This window comes from Thalassophryne amazonica, chromosome 10 (assembly GCF_902500255.1).
Source record: "Thalassophryne amazonica chromosome 10, fThaAma1.1, whole genome shotgun sequence".
NCBI lineage: Eukaryota > Metazoa > Chordata > Actinopteri > Batrachoidiformes > Batrachoididae > Thalassophryne > Thalassophryne amazonica.
This window is the reverse complement of record NC_047112.1, coordinates 44478311-44501509: the sequence shown is the minus strand read 5'-3', so window position 1 is coordinate 44501509 and position 23199 is coordinate 44478311.

Genomic DNA, 23199 nt, shown 5'->3' with positions numbered 1-23199 from the left:
CTCACGCTCGTCAGCACACTTCCTGAGGTACGTTAGATTTTGTGACTAACATTTATACAGTCAGTAAATGTGGTGTCCCTCACACCTTATTATATTGAGCTGTATGTTGGTCGTTTAAATCAGCTTCCACTGCAGTGGAGTTTTGTGAACTGGGTGTTCCATGCCTGCAGGGTGGGAAGCTGATTTGCAATTAAGCCAGGAAATGTTTGCTGTTTGTACACCTTTGAGTGGTCTCTCTGTGTGTTGATGATTTCTTCTGTCACAGACTCGGTTTGTCGCGGCCACCTGGGGGGTGTCGGCGGGGTCCTTGGGTCCGAACCGGTTCTGGCTCCGGACCGTTAGCGCTGCTGGGAGCGCACCGCAATCCACCACGCCAGACCGCGCACTTTTATATTTTTCACATCACTGTTATGTTTATTAAACTCTGTTATCCTTTGTACCGTGCTCTGCTTATTTTATACTGGGTCCTTCAAACGCTGGTCGGTTCTCCGGGCTGCGTCCGACACATAACAGTTGGGTATGTTCCAACTTGTCCTTAAGGCTTCCAACGGAGGTGTTTTTCCTGTTGTGCCGCGCTGCGCCGGCTGCAAGCCGACGTGCGAATCCGCCCGCACGTCTTTCATTAAAAAAATCTCCTTTAACAGTGGAATATCCGGATAAAATGCTGAAACTGACTTCTTCTGAAACTTCTCTGTTCTCTCACGACGTCCCGGGTCAACAGAGGCTTAAATGTGGAGGTTTTCAGCTTGAAACAGGCTGACGATGGCGCCTGGGAGCGCTGCGCGACGTCCCGCTCCGTGGGAAGTCCTTAAAGCGACAAAATCACTTCAAAATCTCTCATCAGCCGTTAAAATTTTCACCAAAACCAGCTGAATTTTTCGAACAGTGTCCACTTCGACGTGCCTCACAGGTTTTGAAAAAAAATTTGATCAAACAAAGCGCCAGTCTCTCAGCAACTTCTGAGACAAAGGAATTCCGACGAGGGGGCGGGACCAGTCCTTCCCAAGGCGTGCTCACAGGCGAATGATGTCACCGACAGGCGTGGAAAAACTCACGCATGTGCACGAGGGTTCAAGCATGTCTGACGTACAAACATATGAATGAAATCCATATAGTTTTTGAAAAAAATAAAAAGGACCTATACTTTATGGACAGACCTCGTACAGTGAGGAAAATAAGTATGTGAACACCCTGCGATTTTGCAAGTTCTCCCACTTAGAAATCATGGAGGGGTCTGAAATTTTCATCTTAGGTGCATGTCCACTGTGAGAGACATAATCTAAAAAAAAAAATCTGGAAATCACAATATATGATTTTTTTAATAATTTAGTTGTATGTTACTGCTGCAAATAAGTATTTGACCCCTACTAACCGGCAATAATTCTGGCTCACACAGACCTCTTATTCTGCACTCTTTACCTGTATTAATTGCACCTGTTTGAACTTGTTACCTGTATAAAAGACACCTGTTCACACACTCATTCATTCACACTCCAACCTGTCCACCATAGCCAAGAACAAAGAGCTGTCTAAGGACACCAGGGACAAAACTGTAGACCTGCACAAGGCTGGGATGGACTACAGGACAACAGGCAAGCAGCTTGGTAGAAGACAACTGTTATGATTATTTATTAGAAAGTGGAAGAAACACAAGATGACTGTCAGTCTCCCTCGGTCTGGGATTCCATGCAAGATCTCACTTTGTGGGGTAAGGATGATTCCTAGAAAGCTCAGAACTACACAGGAGCACCTGGTCAATGACCTGAAGAGAGCTGGGACCACAGTCACAAAGATTATATTAGTAACACATGATGCTGTCATGGTTTAAAATCCTGCAGGGCAGCAAGGTCCCCCTGCTCAAGCCAGCACATGTCCAGGCCCGTTTGAAGTTCACCAGTGACCATCTGGATGATCCAGAGGAGGCATGGGAGAAGGTCATGTGGTCAGATGAGACCAGTATAGAGCTTTTTGGAATCAACTCCACTTATCATGTTTAGAGGATGAGAACAACACCAAGAAAACCATCTCAACCGTGAAGCATGGGGGTGGAAACATCATACTCTGGGGGTGCTCTTCTGCAAAGGGGAGTGGCCTTGCCAGTCTCCAGACCTGAACTCAATAGAAAATCTTTGGAGGGAGCGTGTGTGTGTGTGTGTGTGTGTGTGTGTGTGTGTGTGTGAAAGTTGACTGATTTTCCTTGTTGTCAAGTGATGCCATTCCCTTGATTGAATGCTCTCTTTTTTTGCCAACTCTGTTTTATTTCTATCTAATTTGAGGCCATGATATGAGACGTGAGACCATGAGCAGATGTAAACAGTGTGGCACCGAGAAAAAAAAAGTACTTTGTGTTTTATTTCAAGCCAGACAGTAATGCGCTGTCTCCCAAACTGTGCTGATCATCTTGTCTTAAAGCCTGAGGCCACTCACATACTCTCCATGACCCCAGAGAAGTGACCTCGGCCGGCAACTTTCAGTATCAGCTCCTAAATTAAAAGCATGCATTGATTATCTCCAGTGTTGCATCATAAGCTTCAGAATTGACTGGTTTTTATTTGAGCTTTTTTTTTTAACAGCTCAACATTTCAGGCATTAAAGCATTTGTGCTAATTCTGCATTTTACGATGGCTAACATGATTTAAGCAACTTGCTCACGAAGGGCTTTCATTCAAAGGTCATCGTGGAAAAACTGGAAGGAGAGGAACACCTCGTCACTTTTTGAAGGACTAAGTGTTCTGCGCTGAAATCGACCGTTGGGAGACTCAAATGACTCCAAAGGCTATATCAGCGAGCACTTGTGGTCGGCGTTATTTATTTATTAATTTGAGGCCTGTCTACTGACACATCTGAGTGGTCTAATTGCTGCGAATTGACACCGGTTACTGTCCATAATGGGAGCTTGGGAGTCTTTCCTAACCGCAGTTCATTCAGCCGCCCCTCGCTGCAACTTAACTGCCCTTAAAATGTCTGATTGCAACATGGGAGCTGTGGGGCGAGACAGGATTATCAGTCTTTGTTGTGTGACTGTGTCTATTATCCTGACCTCTATTCACAGTGGGCCCTTAGGAGTGTCGCTTGCAGCCACACAGCAAACTACCCCATCCCCGACAAACAACAAGTGAACCAGAGATTTCCCTCCGTCCCAATGCACCAGACACTTAGAGCTCCAATGCTGGGCAAAGCACTCCACTGCAGGTAAGGCTATCAAACCCATATTGATTTAATAAAGATATACTGGAGGCACTTCCTCTCTGTTATTGCAGCAGACACGATTGATCGCTTGTGCTGACTGGTGATATTGTCATGACTAAGTTGGGTGACCAGCGTTAGTTCATGACTAGTGAAGAGCCTCTTGCAGGATTTTTAATAGGGATATAAAATGCAGTGGGGAGTTGTGTGTGGCTCATGTGGTGAAGTGTGTAACAGTGTGCATGCAAGTGGGATTGTGGAAGGCTAGGCAACTTCACAGTAAAATATTCTTTGCAAAGTAAGTGGATGTCATCATTCATCTTTATTTTTTGTGTGTGTACTTCCATTTGAAGTTTTTTTTGTTGTTGTTCTTGTGACTCACAAAGTGATGACCTCATCCAGTTAATTACAAAAAATTGGAACTCTGAAAGGTTGAGAACTTAATCTGCAGATAAGCAGTTTATCTGATTCCTTCAGCAAAATGTGGTGATCAGTTCTACATGAAAAGCTTAAATTTTATTTTAAAAAAATCAGCAGTGAAATTTTTCAAGTTTCACATCCATTTTTATATGTGCTTAAACATAAATTATAGAAAGTTATTTTGTGACAGAAAAATAAAATAAAAACAACAACTCTGAAAGGTGCAGTTTTGTTTTATTGGGGGGGATACCAGTCAGTATCTGGTGTGACCACCATTTGCCTCATGCAGTGCAACACATCTCCTTCGCATAGAGTTGATCAGGTTGTCCATTGTGGCCTGTGGAATGTTGGTCCACTCCTCTTCAATGGCTGTGCAAAGTTGCTGGATATTGGCAGGAACTGGTACACGCTGTCGTATACGCTGGTCCAGAGCATCCTAAACATGCTCAATTGGTGACATGTCCGGTGAGTATGCCGGCCATGCAAGAACTGGGACATTTTCAGCTTCCAAGAATTGTGTACAGATCCTTGCAACATGGGGCCGTGCATTATCCTGCTGCAACATGAGGTGATGTTCTTGGCTGTTGGCACAACAATGGGCCTCAGGATCTCGTCACAGTATCTCTGTGCATTCAAAATGCCATCAATAAAATGCACCTGTGTTCTTCGTCCATAACAGACGCCTCCCCATACCATAACCCCACCGCCACCATGGGCCACTCGATCCACAACATTGACATCAGAAAACCGCTCACCCACACGACGCCACACACGCTGTCTGCCATCTGCCCTGGACAGTGTGAACCGGGATTCATCCGTGAAGAGAACACCTCGCCAACATGCCAAATGCCAGCGAATGTGAGCATTTTCCCACTCAAGTCAGTTACGACGACAAACTGGAGTCAGGTCGAGACCCCGATGAGGACGAAGAGCATGCAGATGAGCTTCCTTGAGATGGTTTCTGACAGTTTGTGCAGTAATTCTTTGGTTATGCAAACCGATTGTTTCAGCACGTGTCCGAATGGCTGGTCTCAGACGATCTTGGAGGTGAACATGCTGGATGTGGAGGTCCTGGGCTGGTGTGGTTACACGTGGTCTGCGGTTGTGAGGCTGGTTGGATGTACTGCCAAATTCTCTGAAACGCCTTTGGAGATGGCTTATGGTAGAGAAATGAACATTCAATACACGAGCAACAGCTCTGGTTGACATTCCTGCTGTCAGCATGCCAATTGCACGCTCCCTCAAATCTTGCGACATCTGTGGCATTGTGCTGTGTGATAAAACTGCACCTTTCAGAGTGGCCTTTTATTGTGGACAGTCTAAGGCACATCTGTGCACTAATCATGGTGTCTAATCAGCATCTTGATATGGCACACCTGTGAGGTGGGATGGATTATCTCAGCAAAGGAGAAGTGCTCACTATCACAGATTTAGACTGGTTTGTGAACAATATTTGAGGGAAATGGTGATATTGTGTATGTGGAAAAAGTTTTAGATCTTTGAGTTCATCTCATACAAAATGGGAGCAAAACCAAAAGTGTTGCGTTTATATTTTTGTTGAGTGTAATATTTTTGAGTACATCTGCAGTAGCTGAACAGCTATAACATTTTCTTTTGTTAATAGAATATGTTCATATGAAATAATAAGATGAAATATGGATATTGTTGATGCAGTAACTTAGCTGAAGGTGAAATTAATTTTCGTTTTAATTTTAACATATTTAGTAAGAGTTATATAGAGTTTATATAGCCAATCTACTAGGTGGAAATTGTTCTTTTTTTTTTTTTTTAGTTTTCCTATCTCATGAGTCCAGATGACACAAATATGACACAACTAAGGGGAATGTTTGCGTCATCCAGATACATATTTGTGGTTTCTGTTTGGTAGGTCAATGAATACAAACAGCAACAATTCAGTTGTAACTTGTTACATTTTTTGTTTATTTTTCGAATGGATTTCACTGAATATTATTTTTTTATTTCTTTATGGATTTCATGTTGATTTCAGTGGATACTTTTTTTTTTAATTCCAGCATTAAATTTGTCCTAAAATTAAACTCCACACATAATGAAAAAAAAAAGACAATGGATTTATTTACTACTGACATAGTCAAACTGATATGTCATAAGACATTAAATTTTATCATTCCTCAGAAAATGAACTACGGCAGTACTTTGGATACCTATATTTTTCATGTGGCAGTGGCAATTTTTAAACATGAATATTCACTACATGCTTAAATTAAATTTACTTCTGATTGTGCTGATACATCACAAATTGTTTAATGATCTGCAACTACAGTCGACATCATTAAAGTCTTGTGCAGAGATAATTTCCAGTGGGGGCCTTCAGAGACATTTTCAATTTTATAAAATTAATTTAATATATTTTTGTTGTTGTTATTGTCGTTGAAGTGCATTGAAGTGGGGACAGTCTAAAATGCACTCTTGGTTTCATAAACCAAATTAATACAAAGGAGTGAGTGTCACAATGTTTATATATATATATATATATATATATATATATATATATATATATATATATATATATATATATATATATATATATATATGTATATATATATATATATATATATATATATATATATATATATATATATATATATATATATATATATATATATATATATATATATATATATATATATATCATATTTCTTGCATCATCTGGAGTTTTAAAGATAAAAAGTTTGGAAAAATGTCTTAAATTTTGTATTGGGATGGGGGTACATATGCATGTGGGAGGCTGGTTAAATAAAGTGGTTATTATTGTTCACATATGCAGCCAGGTGACAAATGAAATCAAAGCCTATCATTATGTGTATATGTAAGGTGTCACTACCGTGTGCTGCCCCAACAGCTTCATTCCAAATTGGAATTCATTCAACAAGTCTCTCAAATGGATGGATGGATGGAATGCCATTTGGTGTTTTGATGATGGTGATGGAGAGTGTTGCCTATCCAAAATCCCCCACTGGTGTTCAGTTAGCTGAAGAACTGGTGACGTAGCATATGATTCACATCATTGTTTTACGCATCAAGCCAGTGAGTGTTCCCTCATGCCCCCGTGGATAAGAGCAGTGATTATGTTTGTCCATTCCTCTAGGTTTTTCCTTTAATTTGCCAAAGGTCTGTATGTCACATCACATAGTTACTCAGAGTTACATCAAGTAATTTTAACTATACCTTACATTTAAGACATGTGCACAGGAGAAGTTAAAAACAAATCCATCACCTACAGTCTGAACCACAGCCATGTTTGCTTCTATTACCTTTGACTAATAAATGCCCATCATGTGTTTGGCAAAAATGGAGGAGACAGGAAATGAGCTTTTAAGCTGAATTTCAATTGTTTTGACTGAACCTGTCTCCAGCGTGTTGCACTACTGCACAGATCTGGTCTACAGACTGTGGAGGCTCATCCTCCCTCAGCCCACTACATGAGATGAGGATGATTGCAGTGTTGAAATCAATAAAACCACAAACCTCCCTGATAATGTTCCCATTTGGGTGCAATGGTGGATAGAGTGAGGGCAGGCCATTTATGCGATTTCCTTTATGGTGAAATGTTTTGAGATATTGCAGGTTTGTAAATGTCTTGTCTAGATTTTAAAAAAGCAGAGATAGAAAGATATCTATATTTTCATTAGTTAAGGCATTTGAGTAAAATCAGTCGATCAATGAATGTTTTATTAACAGAATCATTGAGAAACCCAGGTTTCTCACAAAGAATGAATGGGCTCGGTGTTTTTCTGCTTTTTGTTCTTTAGTGCATGCGAGGAAACTCTCAGGAACACTTGTACACGATGACACTTTTGTTCATTGGATTTCTGAGATCATGTCCCCCAGAGAAACATCCCCAGATCTCTAAATGGACCATTTTGACAATATAAGTCTCTCAAGCCCTCCAATCAATCATTGCTTTCCACAGCATTATTCCCCAAACAATAAAAAGACAATATCAGATTAATATATAGTCACTTCTTGGCTGGGATTTACTCTTGTGGGGTGGCGAATGTCTTCTTGTCTGAAGTCATGGAGCAGTAAGAAGGATTTGGTTGACAGAGCACAACAGGGCAAGAGATGCCTTCGTAGTTGAGGTCACTGGTGAATAGCAAATTTCTGTCAATTTCTTCCAATCTAAAGTGGGTGTCAGAGATTAGCGGTGCGTTCATTCTCCATGACCTCTAGGAGCTAAAGACATACTGCTTTGCCATTTTGTGACATGTCAAACAAAGCTATGGTAAGACTGTCATGGCGATGCCATGCTACACCACTTGATGCCTCCTTTGTTAAATGGTTTTTTGAATGAATGAAAACTGTTTATTTCGAACATTTGATACAACAACAATTACAAGATAGATCAGTAAAGACAACAACAAAAAAGTTCCTACTGTGTACCCAACATGTCCGAAAAGGGGTAGGGTGAAACATCAGCTTATTTATCCCTACCCCTTCTTCCCCACAACCAGTAATACCCTTTGCCACATATACACATAGATTCCTACACACCTAAACCGATATCAATATATATATATATACATATACATACACATACACATACACATATATATATATATACATACACACATCAACATACATGCACATATACATACACATATATACACATGTACATATATACACATATATATACACAAACATAAATATACACCTACACATACCTACTTACATACAAAATACTATATATTTACAAGCCGAAGCAAAAAACAAAAACACCCTAACCCTCATTACCCTTCCTCCTCCCTATACCCAGAAAAAAACATATTTTTGTACCGCTGTTTGAACTGGTTCATGCTTGGACATTGCTTGAGCCCCACTCCCAATCTGTTCCACATCCTCACCCCACAGACAGAAATACAGAAACCTTTTAATGTTGTTCGTGCCCACTGATGCTTTAAATTAAATTTCCCCCTCAGACTGTAATCCCCTGATCTGTTAAAAAACCTATTTTTAATATTTGCTGGAAGTAAATTGTTTATTGCTTTATACACAATTTGTACTGTTTGAAAATGAACCAAGTCTGTGAATTTTAAGAATTTGGATTGTAAAAATAGTGGATTTGTATGATCTCTATAGCCAGTATTATGAATAATTCTTATAGCTCTTTTCTGCATTACTGATAGTGATTGTGTTGTACCTTTATAAGTATTACCCCATACCTCTGCACAGTACTGTAAATATGGTAAAACCAGTAAGCAGTAAAGAATGCGGAGTGAGTTGTGGTCCAGAATATGTTTCGCTTTGTTTAGAACTGAAATGCTTCTTGACAGTTTACTTTGTATATGTTTTATATGAGTCTTCCAGTTTATCTTATCATCTATTATCACCCCCAGAAACTTATTTTCATGTACCCTTTCAATATCTACCCCCTCGACTTGTAACTGAACCTGTATGTCTGTATTACAATAGCCAAATAACATGTATTTTGTTTTACTTAAGTTTAATGATAATTTGTTTCTGTCAAACCATATTTTCAATTTTCCCATTTCTATACTGATCCTCCTCAGTAACTCCTGCAAATCCCCCCCTGAACAAAAAATGCTTGTGTCATCTGCAAATAATACTAATTTTAATATTTTGGAAACATTGACAATATCATTTATATAAATTAGAAACAGTTTTGGACCCAATACTGACCCCTGTGGGACGCCACAAGCATTGTCCAAGCATGATGATGTATATTCCCCCAACTTCACAAACTGTTTTCTGTTACTTAAGTAGCTTCTCACCCAGTGCAACACCAACCCCCTAATCCCATACTGTTCAAGTTTATTGATTAATATGTCATGATTAATTGTATCAAAAGCCTTTTTAAGGTCTATAAATATTCCAACTGAATGTAATTTGTGGTCTATGGCGTTTGTAATCTCCTCAACTGATTCCATTAATGCAAGTGATGTTGAACTATGTGCTCTGAATCCATATTGACTATCAGTAAGTAATTTATGTTTATTTATGAATTTGTCTAATCTATTATTGAATAACTTTTCTAATAATTTGGAAAATTGTGGAAGCAAAGAAACAGGTCTATAATTTGTGAAGTGGTGTCTATCCCCAGTCTTATACAGCGGCACAACCTTAGCTATTTTCATTTGATTGGGAAATTTACCGGTTTGAAATGATAAGTTACAGATGTATGTTAATGGTTCTACAATCCATTCAATGACCTGTTTTACCACCACCATATCAATTTCATTTAAATCGGTAGATGTTTTATATTTACAATTATTCACAATGTCTATAATTTCATTTCCATCCACTGCTGTGAGGAACATTGAACAGGGATTTCTTTCTATAAGATTATTATCCCAATCCTCAGATTGGGAATCGGGAATTTTTTCTGCCAAGCTTGGTCCAATATTTACAAAAAAATTATTAAAACCGTTGACTACCTCATCCTTATTTTCCTTCTTGACATTATTATCAATGAAATACTGAGGGTAACTCTGTTTTTTATTACCATTTTTGATAATGCTATTTAATATATCCCATATTCCTTTAATATTGTTTTTGTTATTATATAATATGTTACTATAATATTCCTTCCTACATACCCGTATAATATTAGTTAATCTATTTTTGTATTTCTTATATCTATTTTCTGCCTCTTTAGTCTTTAGTTTTATGAATTCTCTATACAGTGTATTTTTCTTATTACATGCATTTCGTAACCCTTTCGTCATCCATGGTCGAGCTTGGATTTTTTGTTTTCTGTAGTCTTGTTTAATTGGACAATTTTTATCATATAATGATGTAAATATTTGTAAAAAAGTTTCATATGCACTATCAACATCACTTTCACTGTATACCTTTTCCCAGTTTTGCTCCTGTAAATCCTTCTTTAGTGTGTTCATGTTTTCCTCTGTCCGCACTCGCCTGTATTTTATTTTCTCCTCTGGCTGATTCCACCGATGGTTTCTATTATAAACGATGAAAACTGGTAGATGATCACTAATGTCATTGATTAATAATCCACTCACAGTGTTATTCTCAATATCATTGCTGAATATATTATCAATTAAGGTGGCACTATGGGATGTAATTCTGCTTGGCCTGGTGATTTTTGGATATAAACTCATACTGTACATTATACTGATAAATTCATCTGTTATTTTATGCTTATTTGGATTGAGCAGATCAATATTTAAGTCACCACAAATGAACACAGTTTTTTGATTAGTTTTTGAGAACATTTTTCCCATACAGTCAGTGAATGTTTCAATACTAGATCCTGGTGCTCTATATATACAGCTGACTAATACATTTTTGCTTTTTTCTTCACATATTTCAATAGTTATACATTCTAATAAGTTATCAATTACAGTTGTCATATTGTCTACTATTTTATAATCCATGTTCTTATCCACATACACAGCCACTCCTCCTCCACTCTTATTTTTTCTGTTTACGCAATTAAATTCATATCCATCCAGTTCAAAATCCATTCCTTTATCTTCATTGATCCATGTTTCTGATATAGCAATTATGTTAAATATATATATATTTTTTTAAATGGTTTAAAATGAACTGCATGTAATGCCAGCCCATATTTGCGAATACTAGCACTTTTCCATGTCCTGCTGTAGCAGTTTTCCGAGTCTGCCAGTTGAGTCTTTGTCATGTGTTATGTGATGAAAGCACAAGTATGAATCAGAATTTAAGGATTTAAAAAAAAATGGCAGTTGTTACACCTCTTGGTACATGATAGTGAGGAAACATTATCTAACATGTTTAAAGCCCCCGTCACACACAAGAATGTGCAGGAACCAGGTCGAATCGGCAAAAATTGCCATAATTGGATGCAGTCGGGAGGTAAAGAAGCATGGGCAGCTGTGTCAGAATGCATCCAGATTACTTTGTGCACACCTGCACAATGGCATCCAAAGCATATGTGGACAACAAGTAGATGACGCAGACTGCCGTCAGACGGCCATAAAAGGCACTGAAGACTGCCCGATACTCAAACATCTGGATGGCAAACATGGAACCGGAGTGGGAGAGAGTGCTGTATTCCTCCCATTGCACAGTCCCTGCCAGTACTGGACACCGGAGTACAACGTACGTATAGACTGGACTCACGCAATATGTGTCAAAGCTGCGTCTGATGCATGGTGTGACTGCTTGGCCCACTGGCAGCAAACTTTCAGCAAAGGTGTCCAGTGGCACGTGTGCCCCACGCACACGCTTAATGGCTCATGTAGCTGTTATGAACACAGACACACACAGAGCTGAATGATCATTCCAGCCCTGCGCGGGTGCCACTGGACACCTTTGCTGAAAGTTTGCAGCAGTCCCACCATGCATCAGACGCAGCCTTTCCAGTGAACATTTTCTTTTTTGCTCACTTCAGGAGCACAACACAAGTCTGTGCACTGTGATGTCAGTTGGATTATCACATGGGATTTAATTTTTGCCGTGGTTATTTGCAGCACAGAACAGCCGGGTGAGAGGGTTATCACCACAGGCTGTGGTTTAGATCCTGTGCACTCTGCGCTGTCCTGGTTCCATGCTGGAGGTGAGTTTCATGTTTAATAATCTTGTCATGGCCTGGCAATACAGTTCCACGTCACACCTCCTACAGAGTTTATGTGGTGATCAGGTAATAATATGTATATTACAGTGGTGAGATCCGTTCAGCTCCGTGCCTGATATGCGCTATGGTGCATTACAGTGGCACACGGTACACAGCAACACAGTGCGCACGGTACTTTCAGTTTGATTACGTGCTGTTCACACCCACTGTACATGATGAATGTGTACCACATAGATGTTATAATACATCAACTTTTCCTTTGCCCTCCCTGGCTGGGGTGCAGTGGAGGTGTACATCCATGCACAACATGCCGGTAGGCTTTGCTGTGACCAGTCGATCTCAGAGCTCAATTAACTGTGATGAGATCATTTCAGATGCTATTTTCATGCTGTCAGAATATGTAGACTGTGATCAGATGACGCAAAAACTGCATATAGACCGCCGACAGATGTGCGTCGCATCTTGAGGGTGCCAAGAGTGTTTTGAACATGTGCAACACACTTGGGACAGCTGAGCAAATGGAACCAAATATGTAGGTGCCCACAGACTGCCATTCGTTGGTCTTCAGACTGCACCTCAGTATTTTGGATTAAGAAGGCCATCCAATGTAAAACCTGCGCCAAAGCATCATCTGGATACACTACAGTGACCCTTACCAAAATGACAGAAGCCAAAAAAAAAAAAAAAAAATGTAATTAAATAAATACAATGAATTTTGGTCAACTAATCAGGACATCGGCTTAAGTGAAAGGTATATACAGTAGCCTACAACACCATAAGCTAAGAAAAACAACTGCAAAATGGCAAAAGCTTACAGCAAATAATATTTATAATAAATGAAGTTGAACAGTCATCAATATAGTTAAAACAAGGCAACACTGAATTTTGGTAATTTCTGCTGGATATCAATTAAACACAATTCAGGAAAAAATCTTTCACAGACTGTTCAAATTTTTTTTCCGTTCTCTCATTGCAAACAACATTCAGTTTATCATCTTCCACAGCCAAAATGTGAAGCATAATTGTTTATATGTTTATGCATTATACGTAAACATACAAACAATTATACTTCTTCAGCTAAGTTGCTGCTTTTTTGCATTTGCGCAATATCTCTAAAATTAGAAAGGTCTTGTCTCAGAGTGATGCTGAAAAACTAATTCATGCATTTATTTCCTCTAGGCTGGACTATTGTAATTCATTATTATCAGGTTAAAGTTCCCTGAAAAGCCTTCAGTTAATTCAAAATGCTGCAGCTAGAGTACTGACAGGGACTAGAAGGAGAGAGCATATCTTACCCATATTGGCCTCTCTCATTGGCTTCCTGTTAATTCTAGAATAGAATTTAAAATTCTTCTTCTTACTTATAAGGTTTTGAATAATTAGGTCCCATCTTATCTTAGGGACCTCATAGTACCATATCACCCCAATAGAGCGCTTCGCTCTCAGACTGCAGGCTTACTTGTAGTTCCTAGGGTTTGTAAGAGTAGAATGGGAGGCAGAGCCTTCAGCTTTCAGGCTCCTCTCCTCTGGAACCAGCTCCCAATTCAGATCAGGGAGACAGACACCCTCTCTACTTTTAAGATTAGGCTTAAAACTTTCCTTTTTGTTAAAGCTTATAGTTAGGGCTGGATCAGGTGACCCTGAACCATCCCTTAGTTATGCTGCTATAGACTTAGACTGCTGGGGGGTTCCCATGATGCACTGAGTGTTTCTTTCTCTTTTTGCTCTGTATGCACCACTCTGCATTTAATCATTAGTGATTGATCTCTGCTCCCCTCCACAGCATGTCTTTTTCCTGGTTCTCTCCCTCAGCCCCAACCAGTCCCAGCAGAAGACTGCCCCTCCCTGAGCCTGGTTCTGCTGGAGGTTTCTTCCTGTTAAAATGGAGTTTTTCCTTCCCACTTTCGCCAAGTGCTTGCTCACAGGGGGTCATTTTGACAGTTGGGGTTTTTCTGTAATTATTGTATGGCTTTGCCTTGCAATATGAAGCACCTTGGGGCAACTGTTTGTTGTGATTTGGCGCTATATAAATGAAACTGATTTGATTTGATTTGAAGTTACATCTCCAGACAAAACTGCATTGAGATAAAAATGGACAAAATAAAGGCAACTGCTTGACAACAATTTTTTAATCAGTCTTCTTTTTATTACACTAATATCTTATGTCATATCTGTCTCAGCTGAAAAGTCATACTTAGTCATATCTTCATACAATATCAATCCAATGGAAAAACATTACTGATCAGAAAAAAATCCTCTGAGACCCTGTGTGATTATGTCAACCATTTCTATATATTCTGACCTGATATTCAAATTATTTTCATGACTGAAATGCCAGTGGTGATGCTCAACAAAACCAACAGATGCAATGGCAACATGTCAAAAGGACCATATTTAAGAAATTGGTTGAACATTAACAAATTGTGTGTATTGAGTCTCGCTAAGGCCCTATTCTCTGGCCTAAACCACACACCTCAGTACAACCAAATAACTAGCATCAAAACCTCACTCCATCCATTTTCTGTACCTGCTTACTCCAAATAATGGTCACGGGGTGATAGAGCCTATCCAAGAAGTCACAGGGTGTGAGGCAAGATACACCCTGGACAAGATGCCAGTCTGTCACAGGGCTCATTCAATTCAGTGGTCTGACTTTCCCATTTCGGAGGCTGTCAGAGCTTCCCCCAGTTCTGATATTACATGATGTATATATTAGATTCCCCTAAGGAAGTGGAGTTACTCCAAACAACATACAGTGAGGAAAATAAGTATTTGAACACCTTGCGATTTTGCAAGTTCTCCCACTTAGAAATCATGGACTGTACACTGCAGCAGGGATTTTGGTCCACTCCTCCATACAGATCTTCGACAAATCTTTCAGATTTGGAGTTTCGGGTTTTTTTTTTTAGATTATGTCTCTCACAGTGGACATGCACCTAAGATGAAAATTTCAGACCCCGCCATGATTTCTAAGTGGGAGAACTTGCAAAATCGCCGGGTGTTCAAATACTTATTTTCCTCACTGTAGATTCTATTCACCATGCTAAAGATGGACATGTTCCCATGAAACATGTTGAAATGTTGCTGTTGGAATCTTCCAACAGCAATATTTTAACATGTCACATGGGGAAACATTTCAACACATCTAATTGGGGGGGGGGGGGGGGTTAAGACTTTACAGTAAGGGTACATTATTTACATTATTACAGCAGCAGTTGATATCTCTGGTTCTGGACGTCACAGCTGCAGAACACGTATCGTGTTTTGACGGACACACGTGTGTGTCTGCTTGCTGTCCTCATGTGGAAATACATAAAATCATATATCGATTTTGCGATGGCTGGAGAGCGTGCACAGTGCACACATTGACAGGCTGGCCCAGGTTATACAGACCATCAAATCATAACACGCAGTGGGTGTCACGTCACCCACGTGAGCTCTGTGCACATGACGCAGTGTCTGTCCTGCAACGTGACGTCAACAAGACACGTGTCGGGGAGGACATGCGCGCAGAGCCGACTGGACGTGCCAGGTTCAGTAGCTGTGGACATGATAGGAGCACACTGCTCCATTCATGTCATTTCATGACTGAACTTCGATGACCATGGGTCATCTACAGAGGAACAGACGGTTCATTCATGTATTGTCTGCTTGATAAGGGGGATTCAATAAAATGCAGTGTTGTTTTTATGGTGTGTGGTTTTATTCTTTTTGAAATACGTCTATCTCCTTGTTGATTTCAGGCATTTTTCTGCACCTTTTACAGGCCAGTGATGGTATCGCAGTGATAAAGTTTCTGGCTGGCAATCAGAGCTTTTGTAAATTGCAGGTTTGAATCCCGTGGGTGGCATGTATTTTTATGTTTTTTTTTTCACAGCAGCTGCACGATGTGGCTACACATGCTCCAGCTGCTTGCATTGTGTTCATGCTGCAATGGTTTTGTGCATGCTTGTGCATGACAATGTCGCATGCACAAAACCATCGCGCCAAACCCACCGTAATTTGCCTTGATTTGTATTTATTCGTACTATGTGTGAAGGGGCCCTCATGCATTAATTCAGTTATTTTTATAGTCACAATAATATGGTATTTTGTAGTGTTGCATAATATTTAATACTAGATGTATTAAGCACTATAATAGAGGGTAACTCATTTCCCTCCACTATATTAAGTACAACCCATATTCCAAACCATTGACCCCGAAACCAATAAACTACTCACCGCCATCTGATTTTAAGTCATTTTAAATGGGTCCACACGATCACAGCCTCAGTAACTGTACATGCAGACAGGGACCGTAATGAGCAGCAAGAGCAGTTGGCTGCCATTCATTCTCAATGGACGCTGGCATCGTAGGGCGCTGGGTGCCAAGGTGGTCTATAATGCCAGTGTCCATTTAGAATGAATGGCAGTCAAGTGCTCTTGCTGCTTGTGATGGTCCCTCTCTGTGTATCCCCAACCCACACACTGACACGTGGTAAGAGACAATCTGTCATTTTGTTCTGTTTTTAGTTATGTTAATGATTTAAAAAGATGTTTTAAGAATAACTTGAAATGAATGTTTACTGAATAAATTGTTTCAGAAATTAATTGGTTTTACTTTATGCTCTACTTGGTAGCCTATTGTTTTCATACAAAGTAGTTGAAGATGGCCTTTCTCAACACAGGATTTGTGTCAGATTTGAACCCTGACAGCTGCAGTTAAAAGTAAGCCTTTGATACATGCTGTAAAAAAAAAAGAAAAAATCCCAAGTTGACTTAACTGAAAATAATTTGTAACCTCGCTGCCTTAAAATTTTGATTAAGGCTAGCAAATTATTTCAGGTAATTTCACCTCACAACTAAGTTGAAATTACTTGATATACCTTGTGAGCCTGATTTAAAAGTGAGTTGAGATTACTTGAGTATCGCTGCTGATGGAAGTTCCCAGAACAAAGTAATAAGTCATGTGAACTTGGTCTTTAAAGTTGGAGACACTTAGTTGTGAGTTGAAATTACTTGATATTACTTGTTGGTCTGATTTAAAAGTGAGTTGAGATTACTTGAGTATTATTGTTGATGGAACAAAAATATTTGTTTATTTGACTAATAAAAGAGACTTCCCATAACAAAGCAATACGTCATGTGAACTTGGTCTTTAAAGTTGGAGACACTAAGTTGTGAGTTCAAATAACCTAAAATAATTTGCGAGCCTTAATCAAAATTTTAAGGCAGCGAGGTTACAAATTATTTTAAGTTGAGTCAACTTGGAATTTTTTACAGTGTAGGTAATTTAGCTTCATCATTTTCTGTGTGGCAGCAGGGTGGCTTAGTGGTTAGACCTGCTGCCTCACAGCAAGGAGGTCCTGGGATCACTTCCCGACTGGTCTTTTCTGTGTGGAGTTTTCATGTTCTCCCTATGTTTGCATGGGTTCCCTCCGGTTACTCTGGTTTCCAAAGACATGCAATTTAGGTAAGCTGGGAACTCTAAATTGACCGTAGGTGAGTGTGCAAATGTGTATGAGATTGTCTGTCTATATGTGACCTGGGGGCCTGTCCAGGGTGTACCCTGCCTCTCGCCCTTTGACAACTGGGATAGGCTCCAGCCCCCCGTGACCCTTGGACCCTTGAGAGGAGTAAGCATGTATAGAAAATGAATGAAGTGTGTGTGTGTGTGTGTGTATGTGTTGAGGACCCTCGTTGCTGGCAAACACCCAAATCTGATCTGACCTTTATTTTGGCTTTTGATCCAAAATAAATGGATAAAGGAAAACAATGGTGAATGATATCTCATGAGAAGTTGAACTATGGACTGAATTTTTAACAGCCCATGCTCCAGCCCTACACTAAGTGTTACTTAAATCAATCCATAACCGTTAAATAATTATGGTGACAAAAAAAAAAAAAAGACCCAACCAATGGTGATGCTAACAATTTCTTTTTGCAATGTTTGACCAAATAATGTAATAACGGACACAAAGTCTTCCTGGTGGAAACATTCTTCAAAGCCTCTGCATTTAAATTTTAATCATTTTTTCAGTGTATATGTGGTTCTTCCCTGGTTGTAGGCGCTGTGATCAAAACACGTTTTAGGCAACATTAAATAATCATTTGGGTGAAGGAAATAAATGCTGGTCGAGTCTGCTGTGAAGGATTCCACATCACTAACAGAGTGAGATGTGCCCCTCCAGCTAATCAATTATTACAAATGAATGTTTTTTTAAAACTGCACTTACACCGGGGAGGGGGGGTGTCTTGAATTGTTTAGCAACTGTAGGAACTATTGTCCACTTAATTCCAATATCTTTGAGGAGTGTAGTTTAGCTTTTTTTTTAATGTAATTTATTTTTTAAAAAGGTCTTTATAATATTTGCTCAGGATCTCCCCAGCAGCCAACAGAGTCCATTTGCATGTCTCGTATAGTTGTCAAAAAGTGTTACATTTATTCACCGCAAACGTAAACGTGAATCATGGTGGTATGGAGCCGCGTTTGTTTCTTAGGCTGTATTGATTACACTTGTGGCAGTGGAAGCTGTCTGGAACTGTTTCATTCTAAACAATATGTCACTCTTGCAGCGCCGCTCTGCTTTTGTTGGGCAGAACTCTGTTGGGGAATTTGGAAGAAAGGAAAGTTCTGAAAGCATTTACCTACCTTAGATACATGGAAAATGCAAGCACTCTCAACCGCCAAAAAAAAAAAAAACATGTTGCATGTGATTCGTTGTGTTTATTGTGGAGGTGTCAGCTGGTGCACAGAGCGCCATCAGACTGCTGTAATGACCATTTAATTCAAGTTGTCAGCTCTTTTCCACGTTGTAGCACAGAGAAGAAGCTGTCCGTCATGTGCCGCCACTCGCCTTTTTAAATGCGCCTTTTCAAGTGATACTAGCTACTGAGGTGGTTATATTGAGTTTCATGCCTGGTACTTTCATTACACCAGAACTTTAAGAGCACTTTGATGGCTGTTTAAGTAGTGTTCAGAAGGAAGGTATTCATATAACTCTTAACGGAATGGAACAGGCGGTCAGGACCTGACTCATACAGCCGACGGGGCAGCCGTACCTCACTCAGGGCTACACCAGCACACCTGGCAGTCAAGAGTTAATGACGAGTGTTGGAAGGAATGACATTATCTACTCGGTGTTCATCTCAAAAGTGCTACCTGGGCCCTCGGCGGAATCTGTGTTTGTACCCAGATAGGACCCCGGCTGCGTGTTCCGCCGAGATAGCAAAGCCACAAATGTAGTCATCACCAAAACGCTGATAATGGATTCAGTGACATTTGGTGTGTAAGTTTAATCCACGTACTTTTGAGCATCTCTTGCTTCATTCATCAATTAATTTTGCTCCACCTTGGCCGAGAGGAGTTTGGGTTTGTGGCTGTAGGTGAGCTTGTGGATTCATTGATACGTTCCGCATTAAAAAACACATCGCGGTTCAACACATAACTTGTCTGCCTCCAAGGGAATGAGTGGCCCTTTGAGACATGAGTCTCTTACTTTAATTAAACAAGCGTCACCTTAAAAAATATGTACTTTTATGACAGATTTATATTTAAATATATATCCGTCATCACTTGTGGTGCGTGACCCCAATTTAAGCTGTCAAATTTCTTATGACGAGTTTGCCTAATGAGAGAGTCGTAATGCCACCATGTGATTTTTTGCACCAGAGGTTTATTTCATGATGGGGTGACAAAATTTGTTGCAAATGTGCAAATAAAAATAAAAGAAAATGAAAATGCATACTTGTTAATTTGTACAAAAAATGCACAACAGAAAAAAGAGTGATTGATTAAAATAACAACAATTACCATCCTGATACATGCATCTTTTGGATACATAGGTGGAACTATAGAAATTTTACACAATCAACAGTAAATGTAACAGAGAGATGATACTGTTCTCCTTAACTCAATATTGGACTATTGTTGAGGGATCCATTTGTGATTGCAGCCATACCAATGCAATCACATTACAAAAACAATGCATTTTGTGCTGCATTATATAAGTGGTGTGAACGTGCACAGTTCATCTTCTTCAGGTCAGATCTCGCAGCATAAGCTAGTGTTGCACATCGCCACATCCACCACACAGCCACCGGTCCCAAAGCAGACCCTCGGTTTGTGGGTCATCTATCACTTCAGGTCATTGGTTGTTTCCTGTATGGTGCATAAATGATAAGTCATGGATGCTGTTGAAATTAAGGGTGCGATAGAGCTATATCAGTCAGAGAAATACTGGTGGTCGTGAGAATCTGAGCTGTAAAATAATAGTAAATGTTAATTTTCTACTGGGGTTAATGTGGTGCTACTAAATTGTTTGGACGGGGAAGGAGGGGTGGGGTGCTACAGCTCAATCAAGCCCAATCTACAGCCGCTAATGCATATGAGCATTTCAAATCTACAGCATCATTTTACAATTCTTCTTCTTCTGTCTTGTCAAAAACTAAATATCCTTATGTCATTTAAAATAAATATATATTTTCTGCAAATCTGTGATCCCATAGGGTGATATGTCAGGTTCTGTGAAAAACCAAACAACATTTTTTCAATAGTCATTCCATTTTTACCAACAGAATGTTCGAGTTAATGGTTTTGCAGTCAGTCAAAGTTTACAGGTAAAAGAGGAAACTAAAAAACTTTCTTTAATTGTGAAGCTCCCCATCCTACAAAAAGAAGGGTTACAGGCCTTTTGCTTTGTTTTTATGACATCGCATGAACAAAGTACTTGTTTATGAATACATTGGAAAAAGTTAAATGCATAAATGAAAATGTTTGTACAGTATCCATTGCAAACAAATATAAAAGAAACCCCACAGCATTAAGATAAATATAATTCAATGAATATGATGTATGTGTGATCTCAGATATCATACCATTCATGTATGTGATGTGATCTGTGTGAAATTACCCACTGAAAAAACAAAGCTTTTTCCTTGAACCTCCTTCAGAGGAGGCAGCCTTCAGATGCCTCTCCAAATTCTACTACCTGTCTTGATTCATTCATCTCTAATGAATGTTAATTTATGTTAATCTGTGTCCCTGATATGCTAATGATTAAGTCCCACAATCCAAGTTTTCCACGGCAGCAGTGGGCACTCATCGATGGAGGTACCATGCACCATGGGTTTGGAACATATGTGGTATGTGAACATGTAATATTGACCAGTTGTTTGATAAAAAAAAAATCTGGTATGATGAATCAAGAAGTAAATTTTTGATTTATGATGTGATATTTCCCGTCTATAAACACTGTGACAATAGATTTCGCATCATAAAGAAATGAGTATTTTTTGGGGAGGCCAGTGTTGAAAAATAATCACTTAAAACGTTTCAGAAAATTTGTGCAAATAATATCACATAATATCCATATTGCCCTCTCCTGAGGAATATAATGTTTTTAGCAACAGTAGGTGGCACTAAGTTATCATGATCCCTGGTTTAATTGAACTATTATTCTATTTCCAGCCTGCATCACACATAATTAGGTTTTGAGACAAAAGATAGTAAAATCACAGAATCGTGTCTAAAATGAAGACACACACTACAACTCTACAAGTGAGATTGTCCCCCTTTAAAAAAAAAAAGTAATCTGATAGTTTGTTAATAACTGATATTATTATACAGCTGACATTTTGTTGAGGCTGAAACCTGATTGCTTGTTTTTGTTGCTTACGAGAAGAGAAATGTTTTTATAATTCTGTATTACTGCTCACTCCAAGACTTATAGATGCTGCAAGTAGCTGTATACATTAATGTCCTCATCATAAATTCAGCCCAGACAAAACGTGCATTGGAAGTTAAAACTTTTTCAACTTTTTTGACTTTCTGCAACAGTGGTAACAAACTGTTGTTACTTGATTCTCAAACACGGTCAGAACTGGACAGTTAGAGTTTGGAGCCTCAGAATTGGAATCAGCAAAGCAGAAACAACTTTAATGATGTTACACAGCAAGATGATGAAGCAACATCACAAAAAGTTTGAATTCATTCATTCATCTTCTGAACTTCCTTTGTCCTATTAAGGGTCACAGGGTGGATGAAGTCTATTCCAGCAATCAGTGGGTGAGAGTCAGGGTACATCATAGACAGGCCATCACTCTGTCACAGGGCCAAGACCAAGTCAAGACCTGGGCTGGACCCCTTGGAGTTCCACATTCCAGTGTGAAAAACAGATGAGATTTTTTCGTTTTTGTTTTACAGATTTAGGTTTGGTGTTGAATGAACATGTCAGCTTAAAAATAGGTCTGACTATGTCATCTTTGATATGTTTTCAAAGCAACATTAGGCGTCAAACACTCGTGGCGTAACTGTAGGTCATTTAGTGACATTCCTACTGATACGGTATTGACTGGTCTTGACATAAAATAACACGTCCTCAATGTTCAAGTCCAACATGAAACCAAGGAAAATTGTAGTTGAGTCCAAGACCTTAAAAAAATTGGTCTCAAAACCAAGACCAAGTTCAAGTAGTAACACACTAATAAACAAATTATTAACATCCAAATTTCTATGGTGTCATTATCTCATGTTGTCATCTATCGTCTATCATTACATATCTGTTTTGATTGTGCAGCGGGCAATTTGTAGTATATTAGAATATGCTTGTTATTTGTTATCCCTTTACTTAAATTCCATGTTCAACTTAAAGGACAGCTGCATCTACATAAGATGTGACTTTGGCTTGGATAATGTTTTCAGTCCTATACTGCGGTGAATATTTTATGACTCTATTCCACTCTATTTGTCTTCGTTTGTGACAATCAAGGCATTGGAAAACAGTTATCAATTATTCACATTTGCTCAACAGGCTCATCGGATTATACCAGAATAGTCAAATGACTACACACATAGTAAAACAGGGAAAATGCTGTTGAACATTTGTGTTTTCATAATTAATTTTTGGAAGACAAGGTGAAAACACAAGAGTTAATGAGGACAGGATATGTTTGATGATGATGTTGTTGAATCAGGGACACACTGAAGGAGGGAAGGTAAGAAACAAGGTTGGTCTCTGTGTCTGTATACCTTTAGCATG